This window comes from Ciconia boyciana, chromosome 15 (genome assembly GCF_034638445.1).
Source record: "Ciconia boyciana chromosome 15, ASM3463844v1, whole genome shotgun sequence".
Lineage (NCBI taxonomy): Eukaryota > Metazoa > Chordata > Aves > Ciconiiformes > Ciconiidae > Ciconia > Ciconia boyciana.
Genome location: NC_132948.1, coordinates 12189657 through 12215815, shown reverse-complemented (window position 1 = coordinate 12215815; position 26159 = coordinate 12189657). Strand labels below are relative to the sequence as shown.

General features: G+C 40.1%; 1 protein-coding gene and 1 long non-coding RNA gene across 2 annotated transcripts in view; one reads left to right on the top strand and one right to left on the bottom strand.

Moving 5' to 3' along the window:
• The window catches only part of TMEM132D (transmembrane protein 132D), a 274438-nt gene that overhangs the window by 69579 nt on the left and 178700 nt on the right, over positions 1-26159 (top strand). The window lies entirely within an intron of this gene.
• Positions 10888-18380, bottom strand: LOC140659886 (uncharacterized). Its single transcript, XR_012045260.1, has 3 exons — positions 18345-18380; positions 17520-17570; positions 10888-10969 (listed from the first exon to the last, which is right to left on the bottom strand). It is a non-coding gene; the product is annotated as an uncharacterized lncRNA (long non-coding RNA).

The window sequence follows — 26159 nt, the reverse complement described above, 5'->3', positions numbered from 1 at the left end:
CTCTGGGTTTGTTTTTTCTCATACTGCTGTTCTGCGCAGCAGAAGATTTAGTAGTGAATGTGAAACTGATGGACTGTTTTTAATTTTGTGAAAGAGCTGGACCATAAGGGCCAAAGTCTAGGTTTTGTTTTTTAATGAACCAGAGAAATTAAAAATATTTGTCTTAACTCTGTATGGGTGTGAGAGTTAGAGGAAAGGAAGGAAGGAGGTAAAATGTAAATGATGAATAAATATGGAATACTGCTGTAAGCACCAGGTTGTAAGCTTGGACTGGAGCACTGAGCCTTAAGAAACTGACTGATTTCTCAGCTTAATTCACACGCTTGCTTCCTCTTTGGTCTTGGCCAAGCCACTTAACCTGTCTGAAGCCATTTTATCACTGCTAATATCAACAATTATTTGAAGATGACATGCAATGAGCAATTATATCTTCCCAGTGAAGCAGTATTAAATGCCTTTATAAAATAAGTGATTGAATGTTCTGTGCCTTTATCCTATTACCTTCTCTCCTTTTGAATGCAAATTAATTATTCATTGTATTCTTTGTAACTGGCCACATGGGAGGGTTGCGTGCAGAGGCACAAATAGTGTCGTACATCCTAGCCCAAAGAAAGCTGCTGTAGAGCCCACAGCCGTGCCTCTGTGATCAAAGGCAAACCTCAAAGTCTCTTAACGCTGACCAGGGCTTTGCAGTCCCAGGGACTCTTTTGTCATCTTTTCGCATCCTGATGACCAGAGAAGGCTGAAGCCTCTCTATTCTTCCCATTGAAAGGTGTTGAAACATCCCTGAAGTTCATGGAAAATATTCTAGTCTAGTCTTTTTTCTACTGTTTTTCTCCAAATTTCAAGATATGTATACTGGAAACTGAAATTCAAAGGAAATCTTTATCTGAAGTTTTTTGCCGAGAATGGAAAACATATAAAGTATTATTTCATGTCAGTCCTTCTAAATGCTTTCAGTAATTAATGCTTCAAAGCTTCAAGTGTTATGCAATTACAATTCCAGTTTGCTGCAAGCCCAAATTACTGCTGGTTATTAACACTGTGCTGTTACATACATTACAATTAATATCTGTAGGGATGCCACAGTTTTCCAAACTTAGGAACATGACTTTTCTGAATGTACAGTGTAGATATAGTTCTTTTTTTATTAGCATGTTTTTGCTGAGCCTAATATATATGACCTTCCTTTTTGTTTTGAAGTCGACAGTATTGATAGTTGCTGCTTGCAGCCTTTTAAATTTGTTTTCCTGTTTCTGGAGATGAATCAACAAAGAAATGATAGAGGTGGAATTGCCTTTAAGGTACTTAATGTCAGGCATAGACATATTCACAGAATCGTATAGATTGGAAAAGACCTTTAAGATCATCGAGTCCAACTGTAAACCTAACACAGCCAAGCCCACCACTACACCATGGCCCTAAGCACCTCATCCAAACGGCTTTTAAATACCCCCAGGGACGGGGACTCAACCCCTTCCCTGGGCAGCCTGTTCCAATGCTGGACAACCCTTTCAGTGAAGTAACATTTCCTAATATCCAGTCTAAACCTCTCCTGACACAACTTGAGGCCATTTCCTCTTGTCCTATCACTCGTTACCTGTCAGGAGAGACCGACCCCACCTCCCTACACCCTCCTGTCAGGCAGTTGTCGAGAGCGATGAGGTCTCCCCTCAGCCTCCTTTTCTCCAGGCTGAACAACCCCAGGTCCCTCAGCCGCTCCCCATCAGCCTTGTGCTCCAGACCCTTCCCCAGCTCCGTTGCCCTTCTCTGGACACGCTCCAGCCCCTCAAGGTCTCTCTTGGAGTGAGGGGCCCAACACTGAACATGGTATTCGAGGTGCGGCCTCACTGGTGCTGCACTCATATTCATGAGTGAAAAAAGGTGTAGCTTTTTTTTTTTTCAGCTGTTCAATTTATAATTATACTTAGTGAATCCTGCGTGCTAAATTATATACAGTTATTACCCTTAAAGAAGTTCTGACAGCAGCTGATGATTATAGATCCTCTAGTTTCCCAAATCTGTGGGGTTTTTTTCCCCTGAAAAATGTAGAAAAACATTCTTTTAACTTCTTCATTCTGAAATGGAATCTGTGATACCAGAGTTTACCAGGACATTGGGAAATGTGCCTTTTTGTTGCATCCATCTCTTTTCACATTGTGATGTGGACTTTGCCAGAAACTCACAGTATGGCATAGGGTGCCAGTGTGTCAGGGCAGCATGAAGCATCCCGGTGCACAGGGCAGGAGGGAGGATCTAATGCTGCTCCCATTTACGTGAAGTCCATTCTGTTTTTATTTTAAGCTGCAATGTAGTTTGTGTTGCTGTTGTTGCGTGTCCTTTTCTCTAGTGCTTAGCGTATGAGGGGAGAGCTGTATCCTTTGATTATCTGGTGAAGCCCAACTCCACTGCGGTTTGTTTTGGGTTTTTTGGGTGTTTTTCCCCAGTTCATCCGCTTTAGCAGAAGTATCTGCAGCAGAAGCATGGGAGTAATTAGACTTTTCACTGAGCAGCCAATAGCTTCACCTCTCCCTCCAGTATAGCCTACAGCATGCACTGCCTTATTGTAATTCCTACACTTGTGTCCTCCAGTAAGAGTTTAATGGTGGAAACTTGCATTTAAGGCTGAGCTCCCCAGAAAGGGTTGGTAACGGGAGTTTGGATATGGTCGTGTAATAAGGCAGAGCTTTTTAGGCTTCATAAGCCCTTGTACGTTCATGGGATCTCTCCGGAGTTGCTCACACATTGGCTCAACACAGGGATGTGGCTTCCTGGCAATTGTGTGCTCTGTTGGGTGATATCTGAGGGGAGAGAGTTCACCTACCACTACTTCTGCCCAAGGTGCTCCAGGATCAGGCTTGAAGTGAGCTTCCAGTGGGTTGATATAAGTGCCTGCAGAGTGAAAGTGCTCTTACTGGCTTGTTCTCCTATGGCAAGTAGATTTATATGCAAAATACACACTTTGCAAATGGTTCTCTTTTGCTCTCCTGCCTACCTGGGGCTTTCACTCTCTTCTGTTTCCTGGGAATGTGCTTTCTTCCCTGCTGAGATCAGCTAAGTTTGTATTATAGTGTATGAGGACCTCACTGCAAGCATGAGAGATGACGGTAAGAAGTGAGAACATGTATTGTGCAGTAGAGGACATGTATGAGTGCAAAGGGGTATGGGAATTGCGTGTTTGGAAGAGAGGACCTTTTCACTGGCATTTTATTGACAGAAATTGAAATGGTTTTGTATGAAGATCTAAATAGAGAAAAGTAGTTAATTGTGCTGTCTGCTTAGCTCTGCTTTTTCCTTTATATATGTGACGTAATGCATTCAAGAGATGCTGCTGGACTGGAAAAATAAACTCCAAGAGAAGAAAGAAAACCTTGTGATTGACAGAAGGGATTGGAAGCTGGGAGACGAGCTTTGCTATTTCTAGCTCTGTCATAGACTTTTCATTGTGACATGGAAGTCTAAGACCAATCTATAAAAGAACTTGATGCTCCAAAATCACACTTAAATAGAATTTAGTTATCTGAATTCAAGTGAGCAGTCCACCAGGACCCTATCCATTTGCCCAGGCACACAGGATAAAAAAGTGACCTAACAGCCTATGAGGTAGTGCACGCTCCTCAATGCTATATGTACTATCTTCCAAATGGCATCCACTAAAATGTGGCCCTTGAAGAAGGAGACATCTCTCTCTGGTATTTCCTACTGACTTTATCTGTGTAGGTCTGTACATGCGATCTTCAAACTTAAATCCTTTTAAGTTAGGCACTGGAATTCATCAAGCTAGAATTCAGGTTTCCTTTGCAGCCAGTGTGAAATCGCTGGGTCTTTTATGGGGATGCTGAGCTCTGAAATTAACTTTCAGAGGAATCGCAAACTGTGGCCTAGAAGGTGATAGGGCCAGTGGTGAGCCTGCTGGTGCATGGTGGATTGAAAGAAAGGAGAACCTTTGGGCATCACAGCTGCAGCCAAAGGAAATTTGGGATAAAAATATGTGCAGCCACAGGTTTTGAAAAATTGAAGCCCTAGCCTTTGCTTTCCTCATCTGCTAAGAAGAAATTAGTAATATCTATCTTGATAAAATGTGCTACTTCTCTGAGATGAATGAACTAATCTGAGTTCTTTGGTTAGGAGATATTCAATAAATAGAAAGGACAGTTATAATCCACCAGACCCCATGGGTCATCTGCTAGCTCACTTCTGCAATAATGATTGATTTGCTTATTGGTTTGAATTCTATTTGTATTTGAGAGAGAAATATATCCTATCAGCAATTAATTGGAACAGTCCTGAATTATTTAACATTTTATAGGATCTTCCTTTTGATATATGTATTTTCTCAATCAACATTAAAAATTGCGAAGGTGAGTAAACTTAAATGGAAGAGGTTAGGATTGCTTTTCCAGTTAAAGAATCCTGCCTTTGTTTCTCATATTCTTTCATATTCATAGCATTGTGACCTTAAATGTTTTCTTTAGCTGTTGCTGCTGAGTGAGTAGCTATTGGAAAATCTTTTCATTTGGAGGAAATCCAGTTTAGCTTCACTAGGCAGCAAGAAGTGTCCTGATTTTATACTGTTAAGCTGGTCTATACTATCCTAACCTGTATATATTTTTGGGTTTCACTGTCAAACTATCACCAGATTTCTGGAGGAAAGAAGTAAAAAGTATAAAATAACATTATTCTTGGGAAATCACCGAAGGTTGTACTGGAAAGAGACCTTGAGGGGCTGGAGCGTGTCCAGAGAAGGGCAACGAAGCTGGGGAAGGGTCTGGAGCACAAGGCTGATGGGGAGCGGCTGAGGGACCTGGGGTTGTTTAGCCTGGAGAAAAGGAGGCTGAGGGGAGACCTCATCGCTCTCTACAACTGCCTGAAAGGAGGGTGTAGAGGGGTGGGGGTCGGTCTCTTCTCCCAGGTAATGAGTGATAGGACAAGAGGAAATGGCCTCAAGTTGTGGCAGGCGAGGTTTAGACTGGATATTAGGAAATTTTACTTCACTGAAAGGGTGGTCAAGCATTGGAGAACAGGCTGCCCAGGGAAGTGGTTGAGTCGCCGTCCCTGGAGGTATTTAAAAGCCGTTTGGATGAGGTGCTTAGGGACATGGTGTAGTGGTGGGCTTGGTAGTGTTAGGTTTACGGTTGGACTCGATGATCTTAAAGGTCTTTTCCAACCTATATGATTCTGTGAAACTTATAAAACTCTGATATTGTGAGAAAGGTGAGATTTTTGTATAAACTGTATCTATGATATTTCTGCATTTGTAAACCAATCTTAGGGGTCAGAGATACGTAGGTACCATTTTTATAAACTGTTGAGAGGGTTTGTGGTCTGTCTATGGTATTTTTCATGTTGTCTTTCTGATGATAATTGTGGCAATACAGTGACTAGAGTGAAATTGTGGTAGCAAATAAGCAATGCTCATTGATAATTGGGTAAACTTTTCCTAAAAGGCCCCTAGAGTTTGTTACATGAACTTCTCTTATTTGTCATTTTATCTAACAATTGATCAATAATAATCCAGCAAACATGAAAAAGGCTGCATAAATACATGAGGGTAGCAGAGTCAAGATCATTAGCACTCAATTTTTACAGCAAGAAAATTTGAACAAGACTGACATGTTATCAAATTGCTTGTGTGCTCTTCTAGTGCTGAGCTAAATCAAATTTTATTCTTACTGCTGAACTAAATCATATTTTAGTAGTAGAAACAATCAGGCAGTAAGTGATGATCAGGAAGGTTACCAGTCACATAAGACTCTAATGAGATGGGCTTTTCTCTAGGCCTTAGATTATGTGGCTATTTCATGGTATCCCAAACCTGAATTTGCACCTCTTCCGACAGATTGAAAAGAATCCTAATGCGTGTTTTTCACTTCGTTCTTCTATAGCTTTGGTTTGTTCTGTCACTTAAATGTCCTCTTCCACATTCTGGTTTAAACAACTAGTAAAATCTTCTCTTCTCCATAACATACATAACTGACTTTTTTTTCCCCTTCCTCTTTTCGCTGATCTGTGGCCTGCTTTGGCCAATTTAAAACTAAGGACAGAAGAGGAATTAAAAAAAAATAATAAAAAATCCTTCTGATTCTTTTGAATTTCAGCCTCTAAACTTCAGCTGTTGCACTGATCAGTCTTGATGTAAAAATGAGTTTCATATTTTTCCTGGTTCTTTGTCCTTTCAAAGAACTGGGTAGGGAATGTAAAATTTTCCATTGATGGTTATTTCTTCAGTTTTAAAAACACCCCAGATCAGAGCTGGTTACCTAACTGATGGTCACCAGGTCATGATCTTGTCCAGCAGTAATATAAGAGGCTACTAAACTGGAAATACCCAGCCCCTTAGCAAGCATTAGCTCCCCGGGTTGCATTGTTTCCCCCTGCCTTGTCACTTTTTTGGAGCCTTTACTATAATCTCTTCACCAAGAGATGGTACCATAGGCAAAAGGAAGTGTCTTTTGGCCATATGACCTTAGCAGATGAGGAAGTCTAAAATTGATTATAGCAACTTCTAGAATTCATGCATCTTATGTTAGTGGCTGAATATGACTCTGACTTTTAGAAGGCATAAAAAAGTGCATTTAAGCTAATTTCAGGAGATCCGGTCTTTCTTCCCTCTTCTTGCCTCTCTCCCTAGCCAAAGTTTGGTAAAATGCCTTTGGCAAAATGTGAGGAATGACCAAAAGACAGCTTCTGGTTCTAAGGAAATCTGAAAGCTTAGAACCTGCCTAATCCTTCAAAGGGAAAAGAGGATAAAAGATACAGCAGCCTGAGCCTTTTTTTACATAAACAGTCACTTTGCCTCTAGTCGAGGAAAGGCAACAATGCCTGACACTATTTAACAGTACATTGAGATTATAAACAGCAATCTTACAGTGTCCTCAAGATTTCCAGGCCTTGTAGCTTGGTTTGCCCTTTTTGTAAAGGTGGCCTTTAACAAGGTGAATCACTCCTGATGGTCTCCTGGGCTGACACTTCAGTCAGACTGTATTCAGTGGCATAAACTAGGTAAGTGACATGTTGAAGTAAGTAGGAGTTACGTACTGGCACCTAAGAAGATGACAGTCTTGTGTCTTTATTGTTTCATCACAATAAATATTATTTCCTAATGTAAGCTTGTACAGTGATGGCCTTTCTAAAGCAGTGCTAAGGTGAAATCACACCTATGCTACTGGCTGGTAAAAGGCTTCACTCTCAGACTGAATATTTTCTTTTCCTTTTTTTCTGCTGTGTTTAGCATACTGTACAAGTATGAATTAACTTTCATAGCCTGTTTATGAGGTAGTCAAGCAAATATAATTTTCCTCATCTTCTAGATGGGGAAATAGCTTTCCTGCATTTCTAAGTGACTTGCTAATGGCCCCAAAATTGTCAGTAGCAGTATGGAGACAAGTACTTAAGAACTATTGACTTCTAGGGCACTCTATTACCTCCTGTTACACTGGCAGATTATATTAAGAAGAAAATAGTTCTTTCTGTTAAAATTATTCCAGTCAAGATCATCTGCCTTGAGAATCAGTCATGTTGACTGAGCAGATCTCAAAAAACTGAGACAGATCAAGCAAACTGTTACTCACATGAACAGTCTTTACATCTGACTGTTATTACGGTTTATTGAATTGCAGTAGTACCTAAGAGCTACAGTCATGCTCCAAGGCCTACTACCCTACTGTCAATACATGCAGAACAAAGACTGACTCCCAGTCTTTGCAAGGAGTAAGCACAGTTGGTTGGACCATCAATAAACGTGAAGCTGTGTGATCAGTACATTGACGTTCTGCTAACAAATACCAGGATAACTGTGCTGCTTGCACTAGATAGTCTCTGTGCTGCTGCATGCAGATGTACTCCCAAGAGTCAGTGCGCTGCATGGTCACTGTTCTATCCATGCAGTTAGAGACTGGGTAGCTTTATTTTGCTTGTCCTGCTGAAAGGGGTCTGTTTGCCTACTGCTCCTCTCCTAATCACTTGATAACAAAGAAATATTACAGTAATGGGAGCTCTTTGGCACTGAAGCTTTATTTTCCTAGGATTTTTTTTTCCTCATTCAGAAAAAGCAGGCAATGAAACGCAAGTTTCACATGTAGGCTAGTTAGTTTACCCCCCAACCCTTAGCTTCAAGTGGGAAGAGTGTAAAACATGATTCAACGCTTAGTCTGTGTTCCGCTTCCTTTATCCTGAGCTATGGCTAACAATGGCAGTGGAGGTTTTCCTGCATCATTCCATTGAGTGCTCCAACCACGAGATCTCTGTGTGTTTTGAACTGTTCTCCTGTCCCTTTCCTAGTCCTCTTCCAAAGGAATCCATACATTTATTAACGCACAAATGCCTTTTGTGTAGACAGCTTGCCTTGTAGGCCTTGAAGAAAAGTCTTTTGCAACAGGAAGAGGTTTCAGCTTGATAGCTCAAATATCAGTGGACAACAGTATGTGGATCTCCTTTAGGGACAGTAAAGCCAGGTCAGTATAAATCAGTCTAGGTGCTGCTTTTGCCTGTTTATTGCCCTGAATGTGGAATGAGTAGCACTCTTTCATGGGTTGGTCCCTGGAGTTCAGTATAAACTTCAGCCTCCGGTGAACCCCGTTAATCCATTTAAGTGTACCAGTAATTGCTGAGTGTTTTCCTGACAGAGGAAACAGCAGGACTTGAGTCACTCAGTCCCTCTGAGGAGTCAGCCTTTAGTTTGGATGCAATAACATGTTACCTTCTTAACACCAAAGTTCTGCTTTTATCCCAGGAGGACAGAAAGAAAACCTGCCTGACATGGTTTCAGTCAACCATCTTGACATAGGTAAGCCTAAGGAAAGGACATGGTGAATCTGGCCTCCGTGTTTCCTAGGGATTCTGTATTTTTTCAGTGGGCATGTTCTAACCACCTGAGAGAAAGGAATGTCCACATCATACAACTATAAAACCTCCATCATAACAGAAAAAAAAGTAAAGTAGACTGACATACATATGGAGAGCATATTTTGTATTCCATAGCTGCACTATTTGGAATTGCACTACTGGATTGCCGATCCAATACTTCAGAATTATTGTTCCTGCTACGTTATGGAGTCATTAGGAGATTTAGTTAGGGAAAACTATTTTTTCAATATAAATCATTAACTTGGGGAGATGAAGAACATCAGCAGAAATCAGCTTAATTTGGTTATCGCTGGGAAATATGGGTTGGTTTGTTTTGGTTTTTTGGTTTGTCGTTTTTCCTTTTTTTTCTAGGAGTGGGGAGGTTTGGGGTACTACAAGTTAAATATCTGGAGTCAATCTTTTGAGTTTTATTTACTTCCCATAGAACTTCTCAGTTCTCAATGGAGAAAAAAATTAGAGGCTCCTTTGTGGTAAGAAATGAAACAATATGAAAGAAGGCTGTCAGGTCTGTGCTAGATAAATGGAAGACAGACGGTAAGTGTGATGGGCACTGACAAGGTGTGAGGTGCCTTGTTTGCAGGTGCTGCTCCTGTCATCCATCACACTTTCACCTAATAGTGGGAGATGTCACTGTGATGTACTTAAATCCTCAACTGACTGATAGAGTGAAGCCAACAGGAAGAAGGGTTTGGGTGAGGGCATCGTACTGGGAACAGCGTGACTTTAAAGTGTGTTAACAGAGATAAAGAAGCATCAAACATTGTGTTTTGAGATAACACGCAGAGCGTTTTGCTGTGCACATGCCCTTCCTAATGCTGTTTGATCTGTGCAAGGATTTCTCGTTGTTTTATCAGGACCAGGGCATGATACATCTCACATCAATGCCTCCTCTGAGCTTGGGGCCAGGGACAGCCCTTGCAGTGGGTCACTGCCCATCTGCCTCCCTTTTCCTTGAGAGTAAAACAATTTCTTGCTGCTGTTGTGGGACAGGGAAACATGTTCCTTGAGAAAGTTCAGAGGCTGTCACAATGCTGAGTTTATGTCTGCTTTGGATGTCTATTTTAAAGCAAGGCTTGTGCAAAACCCAATGCAAACTCTCTTTCTAGCTCTGATGTGCCCCAGGCACTACGCAAAGTCACATAGTGGCAAAAAGTTATAGAAATATTTTATCATCCTTCCAACTATCTGTCAAGAACCCCTCTGTCAGGTTCTGTTTAGGAGCTGGATGTTGGGTCTGGTATACTCTTCCTATATTCTTGTTGGTGCCTAATTATGTATATCTTTACGTAAAACTATCTGGCTGTTGCTTTTTTTTAAAAAAAATATCTTTATCTTGGTGGCCAAACATGTAGAACATTCTTGTAAAACTTCAGGTCAATGAACTTCTTTTCTCTTTCTCTAATATTCTAGTAAAACATGAAATTCCATCCAGGTAAGGATTTTTTCAAAATACTTTTAAAAATAAAGTGCATTGAGGAATAAAAGACATTTCATGAGGGGGAAGTCACTTCTTTGGTTTGAAATTATTGAAATATTTTGACTTTTCACAATATTGCATTCACGTTTTTTTAAGAGTAACAGTTATCCAGAATGAACACACACATATGAAATGCTTCAGGCAATCTCAAAGTGCATTTTTGATCACAAAGAAATGTCACATTAGTTTCCCATTTCTAATGGCAAATCTGAGCCCTTTTAGATTTTTAAACATATTACTTTTCTTAAAGAAACAGATCTGACACATCCTTGTAACACCCATGTAAAGCCACGGTATATTTTAATAAATTGTCTTGTAACTTTATAGAATTCCACTTATTCATGGATATTAACTTGCCAAACAAAAGATCTTTCATGTCTGCAAAAATCATGAAATCCACCCATCTCTTCTTGCTTATTGTTAAAATACAGTACATGAGTGAATCCTCAGCTTCACTCTACAAGGAACAGTGGCAAAAATCAAACAAAAGGGAGTACCATTTGAAAGTAGCATTATCTGCTTAACGCATCCTCTGTAGCTCTTCCCCGTTAGCCATGCTGGATGTTGGAAGCTCACCTCTCCAAGCGTCCTGCATGCTGCCCAGAGACCCTCTGCCAACAGGCGCTTCTGCAACCAGATGGATATGGGGTTTTAACCTGGTACAGCAGTGTGGTCCCAAGGCACTGTTTCCTCTGCTGGTGTTCATTTGACTTTGAAATACCCCAGGATCTGAGGGAGCTGGGGACAGTCTCTGTGCCGGCCGATGTCAAGGAGAAATGTTTCATTTCAATCTGCCTGCTCTGCTCTCTGGGGCACTGTTTCCTCTTCCTTCTCCTCCTCCTCCTGTTTCCACAGCATCAGTCACTTTTCAGACCAGTTTTCTCTCTCTTTTCCTTGTTGTTGCCAGCCATAAGGCAAGCAGTGTCACTAAGATGTCTTCCTATTCTACTATTCCTGCCACCACCACTGCTGGGAATGATACCTTCATCTGTTCTTGATGTTAACTACTTCCAAATCAATGATCTGTATATTTTCTCCCTGAGCTTATTTGTACAGTTTTATTGTTGCTACTATCTATTGTTTCTTTGTGCTTTCCACCTTTGTCAAATGTTATGTCTGAGGTAATTGCCTTTCCTGTCCATTGGCTTGTTTTATTTTCCTTTGTTCCAAGAATATGATTGGTTCCTAGGACTTCTAGGAAAACTTAATCAGATATTACTTTCCTGATGAAAAATTCAACAGAACAAAAATTCAATTTTTCATTTAAAAAAAAAAGCAGAAAATGTAGATCCACCCCCACTCCCCACCCCTCCCACCCACCCATCAGTGTTTTGTCAACCAAAAATGTGACATCTTTAGCTGAAAGCTGCTAAACCCCAGACTTGTCAACAGCTTTTGTTTCTACTTTTCCACATTCAGCAAAGCTTTACTTAATAAAAAAAGCTAACTTTTCATAGGAAAAAACCCTCTAATCTTGCCTTTTTGTTGTCAGGTGGTTCCACTGTATCCTCTGAGGCCCTTATCTCATTCTTATCACTAGCGTAGCCAGAATGCTGTTCTGTGCAAGAGAGCGGTGCCAACCTGAGTGCTCCTTTCTCCTTAAGCGACTTCATGCACTGGCAAGAGTTTCTGTCTCTTAGTCCTGCATGGAGCCCATCCTGCTGTCGTGTTTACAGTCCTTAGTATTTCGCTTCACGGCACTGTATCCCAAAGCCTACGGTGAACCCAGTCTGACTCGTCTTATTAACTGCATCTCTTACAGTATACTTGCTTTGCACCTCTCTATCCTGTTTGCCTTTCAATGGCCTTTCCCAACCTATTGCTCTGCAATATGTTTCCTGTATCCTTTTTTTTTTTCCTGGCTGCCACATCAAAACCCACTTCCCATGGCATGGAAATCCTATGAGAATGGAGGAAAGTGGAGCTACTATTATGAAATCAATGTCTATGCTGGCTGATACATTTAACTCCATCACAAAGAATATCAATGGTAATAGCCTATGGTAGATATTCCATTGCACAAAATAATTGATCAGAAGTGTATTCCAGTAGATATACTCTGATCTAAATCTGTAACAGTTAATTTAAAATGATGAAACTAAACACTGGCTGTCAACAGAGGAAGTATTGCCTTTAGGATATTAAAAACTGCACACCCTGAGACAAGATATCTAGCATCATTGCCCAAATCAATAATACTCTTGAACACTTAGTACAGCACATACTCCGCTGTAGATATCTTTAGAAGCTTCATTACTGAAACATAGGATTAGCGATACATTTATGGGTATATATTTAATAGCATTGAGTACAGTTATTGTCAGTACAGAGTTTGTTTTCAGTGTTTTGATAGAAGTTGTCACATTTGGAGCCTGTGTCCAAATTTGAGTATTATTTTGTTTGCATTAGTTATTTATTTGTTAAATGCTCTTTGAGCAAAAACTTTTGCATTCTCATGTTCTTCAGAAACCAAGGGGAAATTGTTCCCGTGTTCTAACGAGGGCAATGCAGTGGATTTGGTACCATACAAGCTGTACTGGGCTGAAATCCTCAGCCTGTGCCAATTGCTGTGTTCTGTTGCAGTGAAGTCAGAGGATCTGGCTCACAAAATATTATATAGCTATTTCAGTGGTTCTCTGTGACTTATCTATGTGATTGTGCATTTATCTAATGTAAGGAGAAAAGACTGTGCTTAAGTGATGTAGGGAAACCTTATTTTCCTAGTTTTTTTAAATTGTGGTCTTCCCATTCCTTTCTCAACCACGTCCTGTGAACTCTGGTGCAACATGCTTTGTAAGTGCTTATCAATAAAAAGCTCTCTCTTTACAAATCTTTGGCTCTAATACCTAAAAGCTCTGAAGTGTTTGGGTTTAAGGATTGTCGTCTTTTTGAGAAATTGCCTATTTTAAGTATTCATTACTCGAGCTAACAGATACTGAAGATGGTTTTAAATCATCTGGTGGGTTTTTCCTGGCTTGCTTTTGTTTATTTAAGGGGTAGGATTGCTTGTCTCTAGTTCTTGAACTTTTAGAGTTCATGTATGAAGGCTTTTTTTATTCTGCAACTGGAAATACTAATTGACTTTGATTTGAGATACCAATATAAAATAAGAACAATAATATAATATAAAAAAATCTATGTTAAAATACCCTTTCTAAAATGTGCCTGTGATATAGATTTTGGGGAGACAGTAATTGCTTTGCCAGTCTGTAGGTTGGAGCAATCTGTAAAACCTGAAAGAAAAATGTCAGTCGCCACCAGCTGAAGCAATTGTTTGTGGACAAATTCAAACCCAGAAGGGGAAAGTCAATTTCCAACATTACCACTGTAGTTCAAAGAGATGTTTCAATAGGCCTTCCGCTGCTTAAATGGAAGGGGGAGGGAGGTGAGCTATAGGTATGTGCATTGCTAAGAGAGAAAGGAGCTACAATGAAGAGAATAAACATCAAAGCTGCTGGAAGGAATGATATAAACTTGTAACAGAGTTTCAGCAAAAGCAGCTATTGTATTTGCCTCCTTCATGGTATCCTGGCTCCCTTTGACTAAAACAGCTTCTTGTGATAATACGGTCTCTCCTCCAGCATCATTTCTATCTCTAACACAAATGTTGGAGAAGCAGAGAACAGCCCTTTTTTCCAAGCGTTCAAGCATTCAGACAAGTGCCAGATTCAGTGCTACAAGGGCGATATTCTGAGGGCCAAGGTGAGCTGGAGGGGAGGAAGAAGGAAGGAACAAAGACAGGATGCTTAACCTCCAGGCCAAACAGAGTCAGTGGGAGCCTTACAGGGGAAGGCTTTTTCCAGTGCCAGTCTGGAAAGACTGTAAGTAGTGTGATTTCTAGCCTTTTTCAGAAAAAGATTCATTTCAAAGTGCTGTTCACAGGAGTTGCTGAAGATTTGCAATAGCACAATGTTTTGGGAACCCAGCAGTAACTTGCTATGTCTCAGAGTCACTGGTGGAATTCAAAACTGAGCAGCAAAGCTGCTCCATACGCAGTATAGTGGTGGCCTGAAACCAATAGAAAGCAGGTAGTTTCAGAGGAACAATTTTGTTTGGGACAGCAGATCATAGCACATAGCACATGCCAACATGAATGTACTGGTGGTGATGCACACTTATGCAAATATCTATACACACTCACTAATCAGGTTGTGTGATTTGGAAATGGCACAGGGATGAGTCAGGGTGCACAAAATCTCAGGGTGCAAGAATTCCAATTACCTCATGCTTTTGAATATTGGCATCATATTTTTTTTTTTTTAAGAGATTATCCAGATATAGGCCTGATACAGAACTGGATGCATGAACAACTTTGTTTTACTGAAGCATTCAATAATTTACTTCTTGCTGTCTAAGGAATGGTCAGAGGGTTTTGTACTCTCTGAGCTCCTAACAGATGACACAGTTGAAGTAGCTTGTGCTGCTAGAAATATGTCCAGGAAACCATTGTATCGAACGCATCTCGCTCTGGTGATTGCAGTCTCTTAGGCTTTTGGAGACCCTCAACAGTTCTCATGCACAGTGTGTCAAGTAGAGAGCAGGGCTTCCTAGCGACTTGTTTGTGACCATACAGATGTTCAACCTTTGCTGAAACGTGATAAAGAAACCAAACCCTAGGACTTCATGCATCAGTTATGACTGGGAGCTTACTTTAGGACATGCAGGATCCTGTACATGTTGGCGAGTTTCATGAATTTACTGTAAGTTTTCCAATATATATTAATAACGAGGGAATAGGGGGAATTTCCTTCATTGTATTATCCTAGCTTCTTGACCCTTTTGATAGAGGGACTATATTAGCTTTCAGTTAAAAATTCTCTGAGCCAGCTATCTGTAGAGAAATGCTTTATGCATGGCTTTGAAATCTTGTAATAATTAGGTAGATAAAACAATTTAAAATACCTGAAAAAATCTCATTATTTAGCTGAACAGGTTTAGACTTTCTTAATAATCTCTAGAGCTGGTGATACTTTTCAGCTGTGAGGGAAGATAGGAAGAGCTTGGCTGTTCAGTTTTTTTGGAAAATAGACTCCAAATGACAGCTCAGGAATGTTTTAAAATAGCAAGCTGTTCACCACAGACTTGCAAAGGGGTGGGCTAGGACCTAACTGAATAAGTAAGTTGGCTGCAGGGAAAGAATTGAAAGAGGAAAAGGAGGAGGAAAGAAAGAAGGGCATTCCCCAAGATAAATTAACATCTGTGAAATAAGACACTTCTAAATGTATGCTAATGGCCTAAATGTTTCCATATTCAATTAAGTAATAAGTCCCGAGTTGGCAATATCATCCCAAAACATTCATTTACTAAGCGAAGGCTCCACTGGGATAGCAGAGGCACCATAATGAACTGATGTGGGCAGTAAGACATGATAATGCCTGCTTCAGAGGGAATTACCACTTTCATAATGCAATTTACAGCAAGAATTTAGTTGTTAGAAGGGTTTTTTTTCCTCTTCATTATGACAGTGTAATTATGACTCTAGTGGCTCAGAATAATTTCCAGAGGAGTGAGTTACCAAAGCTTTTGTACTGAGTATTCTCAGGCATTTTGAATACGGGCTAAGTTGCTGCTTCTTTGATAAGTAGTAATCAAATGGAAGGTTCACATAGGACAGCAGCCTGCATACAGCTGATCTCATCCTCCTTCACTGCATTCCACTTTTGTACTTAATGTGTTCTTTTTTTACTGTGTATTATTATTTATCCATTTGATTAAACCCCCCCCAAAACATAATACCTGCTGTAAATCAACCTAGTTCAACAATAACAACAAGCTCTGATACAGTATTTTCATTTACAGGTGCTGATGCACCTGTATAGAACAGTCAATGTCACCATCCTTATTTACAGATGGAGAATTGGAAGTATAGGAAGGCTGAATTGAGCTTTGTGGTCTCTGAGCCAGGCTGTCTGAGAGCTGGGAACAAAACAAAGGGGTTTTTGAGACTTGGTGTGGTGCCCATTGCTATATAGTCAATGAAACTATGCTACTTTATTCCAGTTGTGGCATTGGCCTATTATGCAACTGCAGCAAAGAATAACAGACTTACAGGTATCTCCAAAAGAAACCCTTGTAGCGTGTATCAAGAGTTGTTATGATGTCAGGTTACTTCAGTGTAAATCCTGAGAACATAACAAACCCCATTATTTCTAGGGCCTGCAACTAACAGCACTGGCACCCAATATTTGTCCATATCCAACATTGTAGAGTGGGTGACCTTGCAGATGTTTCAGCTATGTAACCTGAAAATCTGTCATGAGTGTGCAGAATCGTGTAGGTAGCTCGAGCTTGCTTGTTGTTATGAGTGTAGGCGTACTGGCCATTTTGAATAGACTGAATTTTCTACAGCCATTTATCCATAACAGGTGTCTAGAATTTATTTCAAAACTACATCTAAATGCAGTGAAAGATGCTTCCAGTGGCTACTGAAAGCCGTAGGCAGTTTATTAAGTCACTGTCTAGTAGACTGCCTTTCACTTTAGCCTTTAAACTTGAATGAGTGCATTTGAACACGGAAGGAGATAATCCTTCCTCATTTTGTGCCCCCTCTAGTTGCATTCAGGTATTTTTCTGTGTTTTCAGACTAGCCAGGCACTATTATGTGCTCGGTGTCAGCAGTCTTTGTTCGGAATAACTGCTCCTGAATAAACTCAGTGTTAGTTTGTTTGGGTTTTTTTCCCCTACAGTTGTCTTAGGAAAAGATTGTAAGACATGGCACTTGGCATATATTGCAGTGGTCTTGTAGGACAGAACCTTATTGGGTGCAGTATGCTTTCCTATATTTCTCTTTTTGAGAGGCACTGTGAGATTGACTGTACATTTGTTTCTTAAGGTAGTATTTGCAAAATTTTTTACAATTATAGCAAACTTCTCATCTTCATATTGTAGTACATCTGGCTTTTTCTAGAAGCTGCACTGGATTTGCTGGAGCCTGGAAAGACAGCTCAGCTAAAACAAACACTATCTGCTCTAGTGAGGCATTTTGTTCAAGCTTGAAATAAACAGCTTAAATGTAAGGCATGCCCTTTTGTGCATCATTGGCACTGTCACAGTCTGTGGGTGATTGACATCTCCATGAAGAGGAAGAGGATTTGGTAATTCATTCATATCTCAAGCTTGTTACTGATGGGGTATTTGTTTCCATAGGTGACTGCAATACCATATGAAAGTCAGGTACCAGTAACTTTGAAACCATGTCAGAGATGTGTCTCGATGGATCTGGATGTCACTTGAAAAAAAACAACAAACAAACAAACAAACAAAAAACACAACAAAACCCTGTGTGTGTATAGAGCATATAATCCATTCATAGAGGTGCTGACAAGAAACTTTTAGGCGGTTGGTAGTCAAACTAGAAGATGCTTTTTTCCGGGACCCTAATGAATATGCTGCTAAACGTGTTAGGAAGCTTTGGAAAAACGAGACATGAATAGTATGTGATTATCAGATGCCTTCTATTGCTTAAAACTAAAATAAATACTGAGACAAAAAAGAATAATAATGATAACAATAGATAAAAAAGACTTTTGCATTTATAAGACTCATTTTACCTTTAGGTTACCCTTAGGTTACAAAAATCTCTGACTCCATTTTGCGGTCAGGTGAGCTGAAGCAAGAAAGAAATGTGAGGCTAAATTTCCCAGTGTCAAGTTAACAGGAGAGTTGATTATTTTCCTTTTATGTGGTACTAGGATGCCTTACAGCCTCCCTGTTTGGTATATTAAACACACTAGTAGGTTTTGAAGATAGGTCAGACAATATGTGGGGAATAGCTAGGAATTTATTCGCCTTCTGTGATTTAATAGACTCTTTTGCTCTGTTTGCCCTCTAAGGGAACCAATAGATTTAATACCCAATTTCTCTCATCTGCCATCAGAATGCAAATGTGATGCCAGATGAATATACTTTCAAGAATACTTAACCTAATGGGCATGTAAAGCCTAGTAATTATCAGTTGTTTGTCTGCTCTCTTATGTAATTGTTTTCAGTAATAGGTACGTACCACACACTGAGACATCTTAGTGTGGGCCAGTGACAGGCTTCTGTGTAGCTTCTCTTGCTCTTACAGTGGAACCAAACAAAGAAATGCAACATATTCGGCCATTTTCGGTGCCCTGCAAATACCAATTGGAATAAACTGCTTTGAATACATAAGCATGTTAATAACCAAAATTTAGCATTTGATCCACCTGTGGTCCAACAGGTGTAGCAACAATGACAGGCTTTTAATGCTGTATGTGCCACACAGGCAAAAATGTTGAAAGAGCAGACAGCGCTTTCTGGTTGATGCAGAAAGGATGCAACCATCTGTTTCTGACCCTCGCAAGCCCCTGAGCTTGTACACAAAGGAAGCAACGTATGAAACAAGAAAAATAATTCCAAAAAGTTTGTTAGTGTCAAATTTGATAACAATGATAAAAGACAAAAAAAGTTAAGAGAACAGCAACAGACAAACTAGAAGTGAGCCGTCTGGTTCCCTAACTGCACGAGGCAAGAGTGCTGATGTTAAAAGCCATTTGGAACAATTAACTGTAGTGGCTTGAGCTGGAGCTGGGAATAAATACAACAGTATATGTTATATTTCATAGTACATGTTTTCATTAAGAGTGCCACTATAGTGACACCATTTTTTTACATTTTATTTTAATTCCATGGGCTGAAATATTTCAGCAGAGCTCAAATGTGAGGCAATAAGCTGCTGTTATTGAAGTGAATTTGGGTAGTAAACTGCTTTCTCCTAGGGCTGTGATCCTGAGAACAAGGATAGAGTTATGACGTGCAGAAAGTGGGGCTCAGGGCTGCTCTCCAAGTGAAGACTTCTTCCAAAAGCAGCCCTGTGCCTGGGGGATGCATTAGTCTTAGTGCAGGTTTGGGGCTAGGCATGAGCAGGTCATACATTGGGCAGAGCTGGGTCTGTTCCCACCCAGAACTTCGTAACTCTGAGTCTCTCTTTTTCTCCTTGTGCTAAGCATGGATGGTGCATGTGTTGGCATCAGGCCTGGCCCCACAGCAAGCTGGTGCAAGAAGGATGGAGCTCCTGCATAGCAGCAGTGGGGTGAGGGATCAGCAGCAGTGGGGTGAGGGATCCCCACCAGCTGAAAAGCATTAGGGCTTCCACTGGCAAGAGAAACAGATTTGGCTGAAGCCTGAGCACCAGCCTTCAATGTCTGTGACTGTTGACAGACCAGTGTTGATTGCAGTGCTGTCAAAATGAGTTCTGTATGTGAGAGATGCCTTGCTGCTACAGCGCTGACATTTCACATATTTGCAACACTGGGCTGTAGCTTCTCTTCCAGTTGGACAAGTTGTGGTTTGGCATATTCCCCAAGCAGTCCTTATTCTGCAGTGTTCTCTTTTGCCACCCGCCCTTGCCTGCTTATATAATCTAGCATAATTAGGGCTGTGCATGATATTCCAAAGCAGTTTAATGGATAATTTGCTTCAGAGTATTTGTAAATAAATTCCCCTCGAAGACCTGTTTGCAGTTTCAGGTGCCTAAGGTCTTAATGACAAACCAGTTGGTGCTAAAACAGCAATGCTACTACTTTCAAGTCAGGTTTCCTCACCTTGAGGCTACATCCATGAGGGGTTTAGGAAAAGAGAGGCTGTAATTTGCTTTTTGCAGCCATTTCTGGGGACTGCAGTGTTCTACCTGGGGCTAAGTGACATTCTAAGAGGCATGAAATTCCTTCCTAGCTTTGAAAATACAAAAGAAAAGTCACAGACATCACTTCAATTTGAACCCTGGAAATGAATGAAACTCCCATGGAGTGTTATACGGGAGGGGCAGGTGTGTCAGGCTCAGCAGTGAGCGGCTTTGGCAGGCACTTACTGGTGGCTGTGTAATAACTGCTGCAGGGGAGGGTGAGGAGGTGTTTGGGGCTTCATGTCATTGTTCCTTTGCTATGCAGGAGGGTTGTGCAGGGGATTAATTTTTTACCAGTGTCTTTTTGCTCTTAAAAAGTTACCTTCACAAATTGCTGTATGTCCTTTTAGACAGTTCATATACTCCAACAGCATAATTTTTATGTCTCCTCGCAAAGTCACGTGTGAATATTTCCACTTCTGCAGCAATATTTGATTTTCTCTGCTCTTTGGAAATGAGGTGTATTACAACAAGTACAAACAAAGTAATCCTGAACAGAGGGGTTGGCCGAGTCTCAGAAATACTTGAGCACAGAGATTCAGGTAGAAATCCAAAATCCCCTTACTTAACTTCATAGCTACCAGGAAGTTCGTAGCTGCCTAGAGTTTAAAAATATGAAGTTACGTTGGCACCTGACATGCAGCTTTTGCATATGCTCTGAACTGTAACCATTTTGATTTGGGGGGGGGAAGAAACAATAGGTGATCCAGCTTAATTTTTTTGGCAGTAACTTCTGGAACCAATACGAAATGGCAGGAGGAATTATAAACCATAAATCTTTTGAGTTCTGTGGTCACAGTATTTCTGATTGTTACTACGAGACCCAAATTGTTGAACCAAGCACTCATGGGTTATTTTTTGCCTGATATGGGATTTACGGTCTAAGAAAGTCTTGATGATGCACTTAAAACAGAAGAAATAATGCTTTGATGAAGCTGTTCAGCACAAAGTTCAGCAGACACAAGCTGTGTGTTCAGAGCCACCAACAGTGATGATGGTACTGTTCCCACTCACTGCCAGAAAATACCATAGCTGCTGGAGCAATTGCCCAGTAAAAGGAGTGCAGGAACCAGGGGGTTATGCATGCACCTCTCCTGTGCAGCTGGATCATTGTATGTAAAGGACTGCCAGCATAAACCATATCTAATCGCAGTATCAGGTGTACATCACTGAGTGTTTGGGATCCTGGCTTGAGCACGCTGTGGTTTCCTTCCCGATCACGCACCTGGCTTTCCTTCTTTGCAGAAGCAGTCACAGGAGTGAGCTAGTATGTACCTAGGTCTTGTCCCAGATGAAACTCGAGTGCAGATGGAGCACCCAGAAGCAGGAACTTGAAAGCACTCCCTGGTCTCTTGGTTTTGACATAGCTAGTGATGCCTAAGTGCTGTAGAGCAATCTGGATCAGAAAAAGGATTTCAGATTGTCTTCAGTATTTCCTTTTTGCCTGGTTTAGTCATCTCTATGCAGAGCACTAGGTGCTGGGAAAGCCATTCTTAAGGGATTAACTCTACCCTTTTACAAGGAACCAGGAAGTCTAATTGAGTCCATAAACGTAACTCCACCATCGCTCTTAAAAGTTAGGTGCAGTAACGCTCATGGATTTTTTTTCAACTGAGCAACCTAAAGTTGAAAATGCGCTGCAACATGTATTTAAGAAGCCGTATTTTCTAAGCTATTAGATCTCGCTAAATCTGTGTGGCAGCATATGATCAGTAACGAGCCCAGTTCCTATTAGAATACTCTCTTATTTATGACTGACCAACATACCCTCGTCTGTCATCACTTCACTCTTACAATCTGTTTTCTAAATAAAATCATAACTTAACCATATGCTTGACAGAATTATGTAGCAGCTTTAGTGTGTTTATTTTTTACTCTGCTGTATACATCAGTCCACACTCAGTTTGAAAGTCTGTTCTTTATTACTGTTGTAAACTCAGCTGGGCCATTCATATCCTGTGGGTATTAAGAGAACAGCCGTTTAGATTCAGATTTGTCCAGTGACAGAGTATAGGAGGCAGCATTCAAAATCCTTAAGAGATGCATTACCTTTCCTTCACAATGATTATAGTGTAAAGGTTTAAGATTTACAGAAAATTGTTTCATGTACCTTATAGTATACTATCTCTTTTTTTCCTCTTATTGGCAATCAATATTTTATAGGATGAAACAGAAGCAAGTTGTTCAGATGTTGGACTTCCCTTTGGCTTAGCCAGCATAAAAACAGAGGCTGGGTATAATGCCTCTGTGATACAATGATTTAATCTTTGAAGAGTATGTTATCAGCTGATTGGGGGAATTAAACTCTGGCCAGCTGCCATACAAAACTCAGCAAGTAACCACTAAATCCTTGTGGTTCAGAGGGAAAGGTTGGCTTGAAGTAAAAAAATAGATATAAACAGTGAGAGAAGACACTTAATATATATATTCCACTCCCAATACAACGGACTTCATTTCAGATACATGTCAGGATTGCTATGCGTTTCTTTGAAGCTGATAACTGAAGTTATTAAGCCAAAAGAACTGATTGTCTCAAATCTTAATACAGTCTCAGGAAGAGAAAAATGGTGTTGCACCAAGGTAGAAAATGAGACCTCATTCTGTTCCAGTCACGCATGCTTTGCAAATGAAAGTCATTAGGGTAGACTGCAGCTGGACTCAGAAAGGGATATGACGTGCGTTTGGCACCTGAATGTGTTTTGTTTAGATTATAGGTTTGTGTTTTGTTGGTGTTTTGTTTTTTTTTTTTTAATTCATGGGTAATGCTTTTAGAATGCTTTCCAGCACCTAAGTGACTTTGTAGCCTAGATCCTGTTGATTGCTAATGATGCTGTCTTCCCATGGTGTTTAGAAGCTCCTGAAATTGTGTTATGGGAAAGGTACGTCTTGGAGTGGAGACTACATAGTTGGGAGTGGTTATTTGTATAGATATCTGTATAGATATCTTTCTGGTTTTGAAAGTTATCCACAAAGGACTGCATAGCTTATAAGCCTGATTACTCTGGTTGTCATAGAGTCAGTGTTTGTAGGACCTCATTCAGTGAAGAACTGTATACACGTGGATTACTTTGTCCATGTGACTGATGTCTTCCAGGGGTCAACAGTAACAAGCAGAAAGGGATGAATTCCTGATTTGAGGACATATTCCCTAAGGACAAGCTTGGCCTTTTTTTAATCTATAAAAGTATTAATAAATGAATACATCCTTTCAAGGTATCAATATATCCTTTTAAAATGGGAAATCTTTTCAAAGATTTCAAAAATAATTTAGAAAAATGTGTGAACATGCAGTCTACTATTTAACAGAGATAACTTGGAAAACATTATTAACAATGGCACTCTTCATAATTATAGTCTGAGGTCTACTGCAGTATAAACCACAGTAACAAATCAGACTAAGTGGGGCTCAAGCTGATCAAATACATCGCAGTGACCCAAAAATCTACATATCTGATATCCTTGGAATCCCCAAAACCTTCTACTTATATGACAGAATTAAAATTAGTCTTACCTGGATGTTATTTATATTCTGATATTAATAAATAGTCTGTTTCGGGCAGAACTCAAAACTAGAGTTTGTCTGTTTAGTGATAGGGAGCCTAAAAATAGGTTTATAATGAGGAAGATTAATTTAGTGAAGTGACAATAATTTTAGAATAATAATATGCTTATTCATAATATATGTAGTGCCATCTCTTCTACATTCCTTTGTGTATTCTAAGTGCCCTCTTCTTTTTATCTTATGTAAATTATGTACTACCTTGCATTGTCAAAAATTGTACTTATCTTTAATAAGCAGTAATTAGTAACTACATGGCAAAGTCCTATCTTTAATGGTCTGGTAACAATGCAAGAAAGATTGGGCAATAGCATTAGAACAGGTCCTTTTCTCTGGAGTGCAAACTGGAGACAGCCTGTGAACGTTTTCATTGAATACAAATGGCTTAAAAACATCCTGTAGCTCTGAAGATACAGAACTGCCAGAAACGTTTTCCTGAGAAGGGAACTGCAGAAATGACAAGGATAGATTCATGTCTTTAGTAGGTGAGCTGAGGGTGGAAAAATAGTTAGGCAAAAGCAAATCAAAGTGCAAAATTTTTATTTAGATGAGTGAATTTTGGGAAGCTTTAATACCTTAGGAAAGCTAATAGACGTGGTACGTCTCGGGGTTTAAAAAATGAATGGTGCTTCCTGTTTCCAAGGGAAATGTATAAGATCAATTATAGACATCTGTTTTTGAGAAGATTTATTAAATTGTTCAGAAGTTTTAAAGATATCTCAAAACCACTGGTGAAAATGAAGTACGTTCTGGAAGCAACATGGCTTATTTTGAGATATGTTATGGATGCTGCAATTGTTCCCAACCTTGAATAAATCATTTCACATATTTTTAACTACCTGTCTAGGAATCTTGAAATGGGAAACAGACATAATAAATAATTTATTGTGCAGAACAGGAGCAAATATGTATATTACAGCCTTTGATTTCCAAATACGTCTTGCTGAGCAAAGCCATGTGAGTTAATACAGCTTTGCAATATATTGCTGTTTCACCAGTGTCTTAAAATGAACTTGCATGCAACGAACCTGAGCTATCCTCAGCGGCCAAAGAAATCAATGGGTAGTTTTCTATCAATAGCAATGTCAGCTTTACAATTCAGTGCTCTTGAGTAACAGTCTTTTTCTGTTCTTCTGGTCCTAGACCTTATTTTGCAAGGGGCTGCTTTCTCATCGCAAGCTAGTAGAGTTTTGAAGCCGCTCCAGTTTGTGTCAATGGCAACAGCCAAAATTTCTGAAGGGATTTCTAAGAAAGCCAGAAAGAAATTAATGGGTTGAGAGGTTCCTTGATTATAAGTAAATATCATTTTTATTGGGTGAACGCTAAAAGGAAAAGACCAGAAAAGAGAGACAAGAAATTACAAACATGGAATGGAGATGGTATGGAGAGCTCCTTAGGGATAAAAATGAGAACGAGGCTTGCAAATTTCTGAGCAGGTAAGAACAGACAGAACCAGTAGTTTTCTATGTTTAGGGAAACAGGATTTGGATACTCCCTGAAAAACTACAAGGAATGCATTACAGAACTTGAGGGTTGGTATAAAGCTGAATAAACTTTGTGGGTGCAGGGGCTCCATCTAATCTATGTTCTTCTGTGATCTCACCCATGAGAAGCTGAATTAGACACACATGTTTGCAAATGTGAACATTCATCCTGGGTGTCTCATTCTGGAGTATATTTCTGTGAAAGACAATCAAGACTGGATTTTGAGAAGAACAGTGAGCTTGTAGCATCTTTTGAAGAAAATACCATTTCTGGATTTTGAACACCAGAACATTACAGTCCAACTTACTGACGCCGCTTTTTTTTCTATCAAGTGTGTGACAAAAGAGACCTGAGAGTAACTGGTCTGTTGCTGGTGCATGGTCTCACCCAAACATTCTTTGGTACTTGCTTTGCACACGATGGTACAGATTATATTTTTTTTCTGTAAATATTTCTTTCAAAGGAGCAGTACGGAAGTGTTCTTTTTCTTAGAGCCTTGCTGGCACCCTGCTTTATGTCACTGTGATAGTCACTTACTTGGCATACCATGGGCTATGGTGAAGTGATCCCAGTTTCTGTATTTCTCTCCCAAAAGCGAGTGATAATATTGTTATAAGAACATGGCATGCTGAGGACAGCAGAGCTCATTTTCTCTCCTCATTCTGTTCCAGTTGAGGGGGAAATTCTCTGCGGTGATGCCATTAAAAAAACACTGTGTCATGACTGCAGGGTGAAGTGGTTCCAGGAGCAGAGCCAGTGTGTGTGAGTCAAAAGGAAGGCCACCAAGCTCCTAAATACCCAGCTGCAGCTGATGACTTTTCTTTCTGTTACTACTGGCTTGATGAAACTTCATTTTTGACCTTTGGAAGTACGATATCCTGGTGGGACTTGTAGCTACTTTGCTTTCAAAGTGACTTCACAGAACACAAAACTGGTAAGAGGAACACTTCCAATATCTTGCTTGAATTAATTCTGAACTGACTTATAGCCAATTTGATTCAAATTAGACAGTGCAGATGAGAGTTGGCAATTTGCACAGACATAGCAATTTGGAGAGGGGGTGCAGAAGTGTTTTTTAAAATCCACACGGAGTGCATGTCCTCAGTCTCTGAGCATGAGTAAAATCC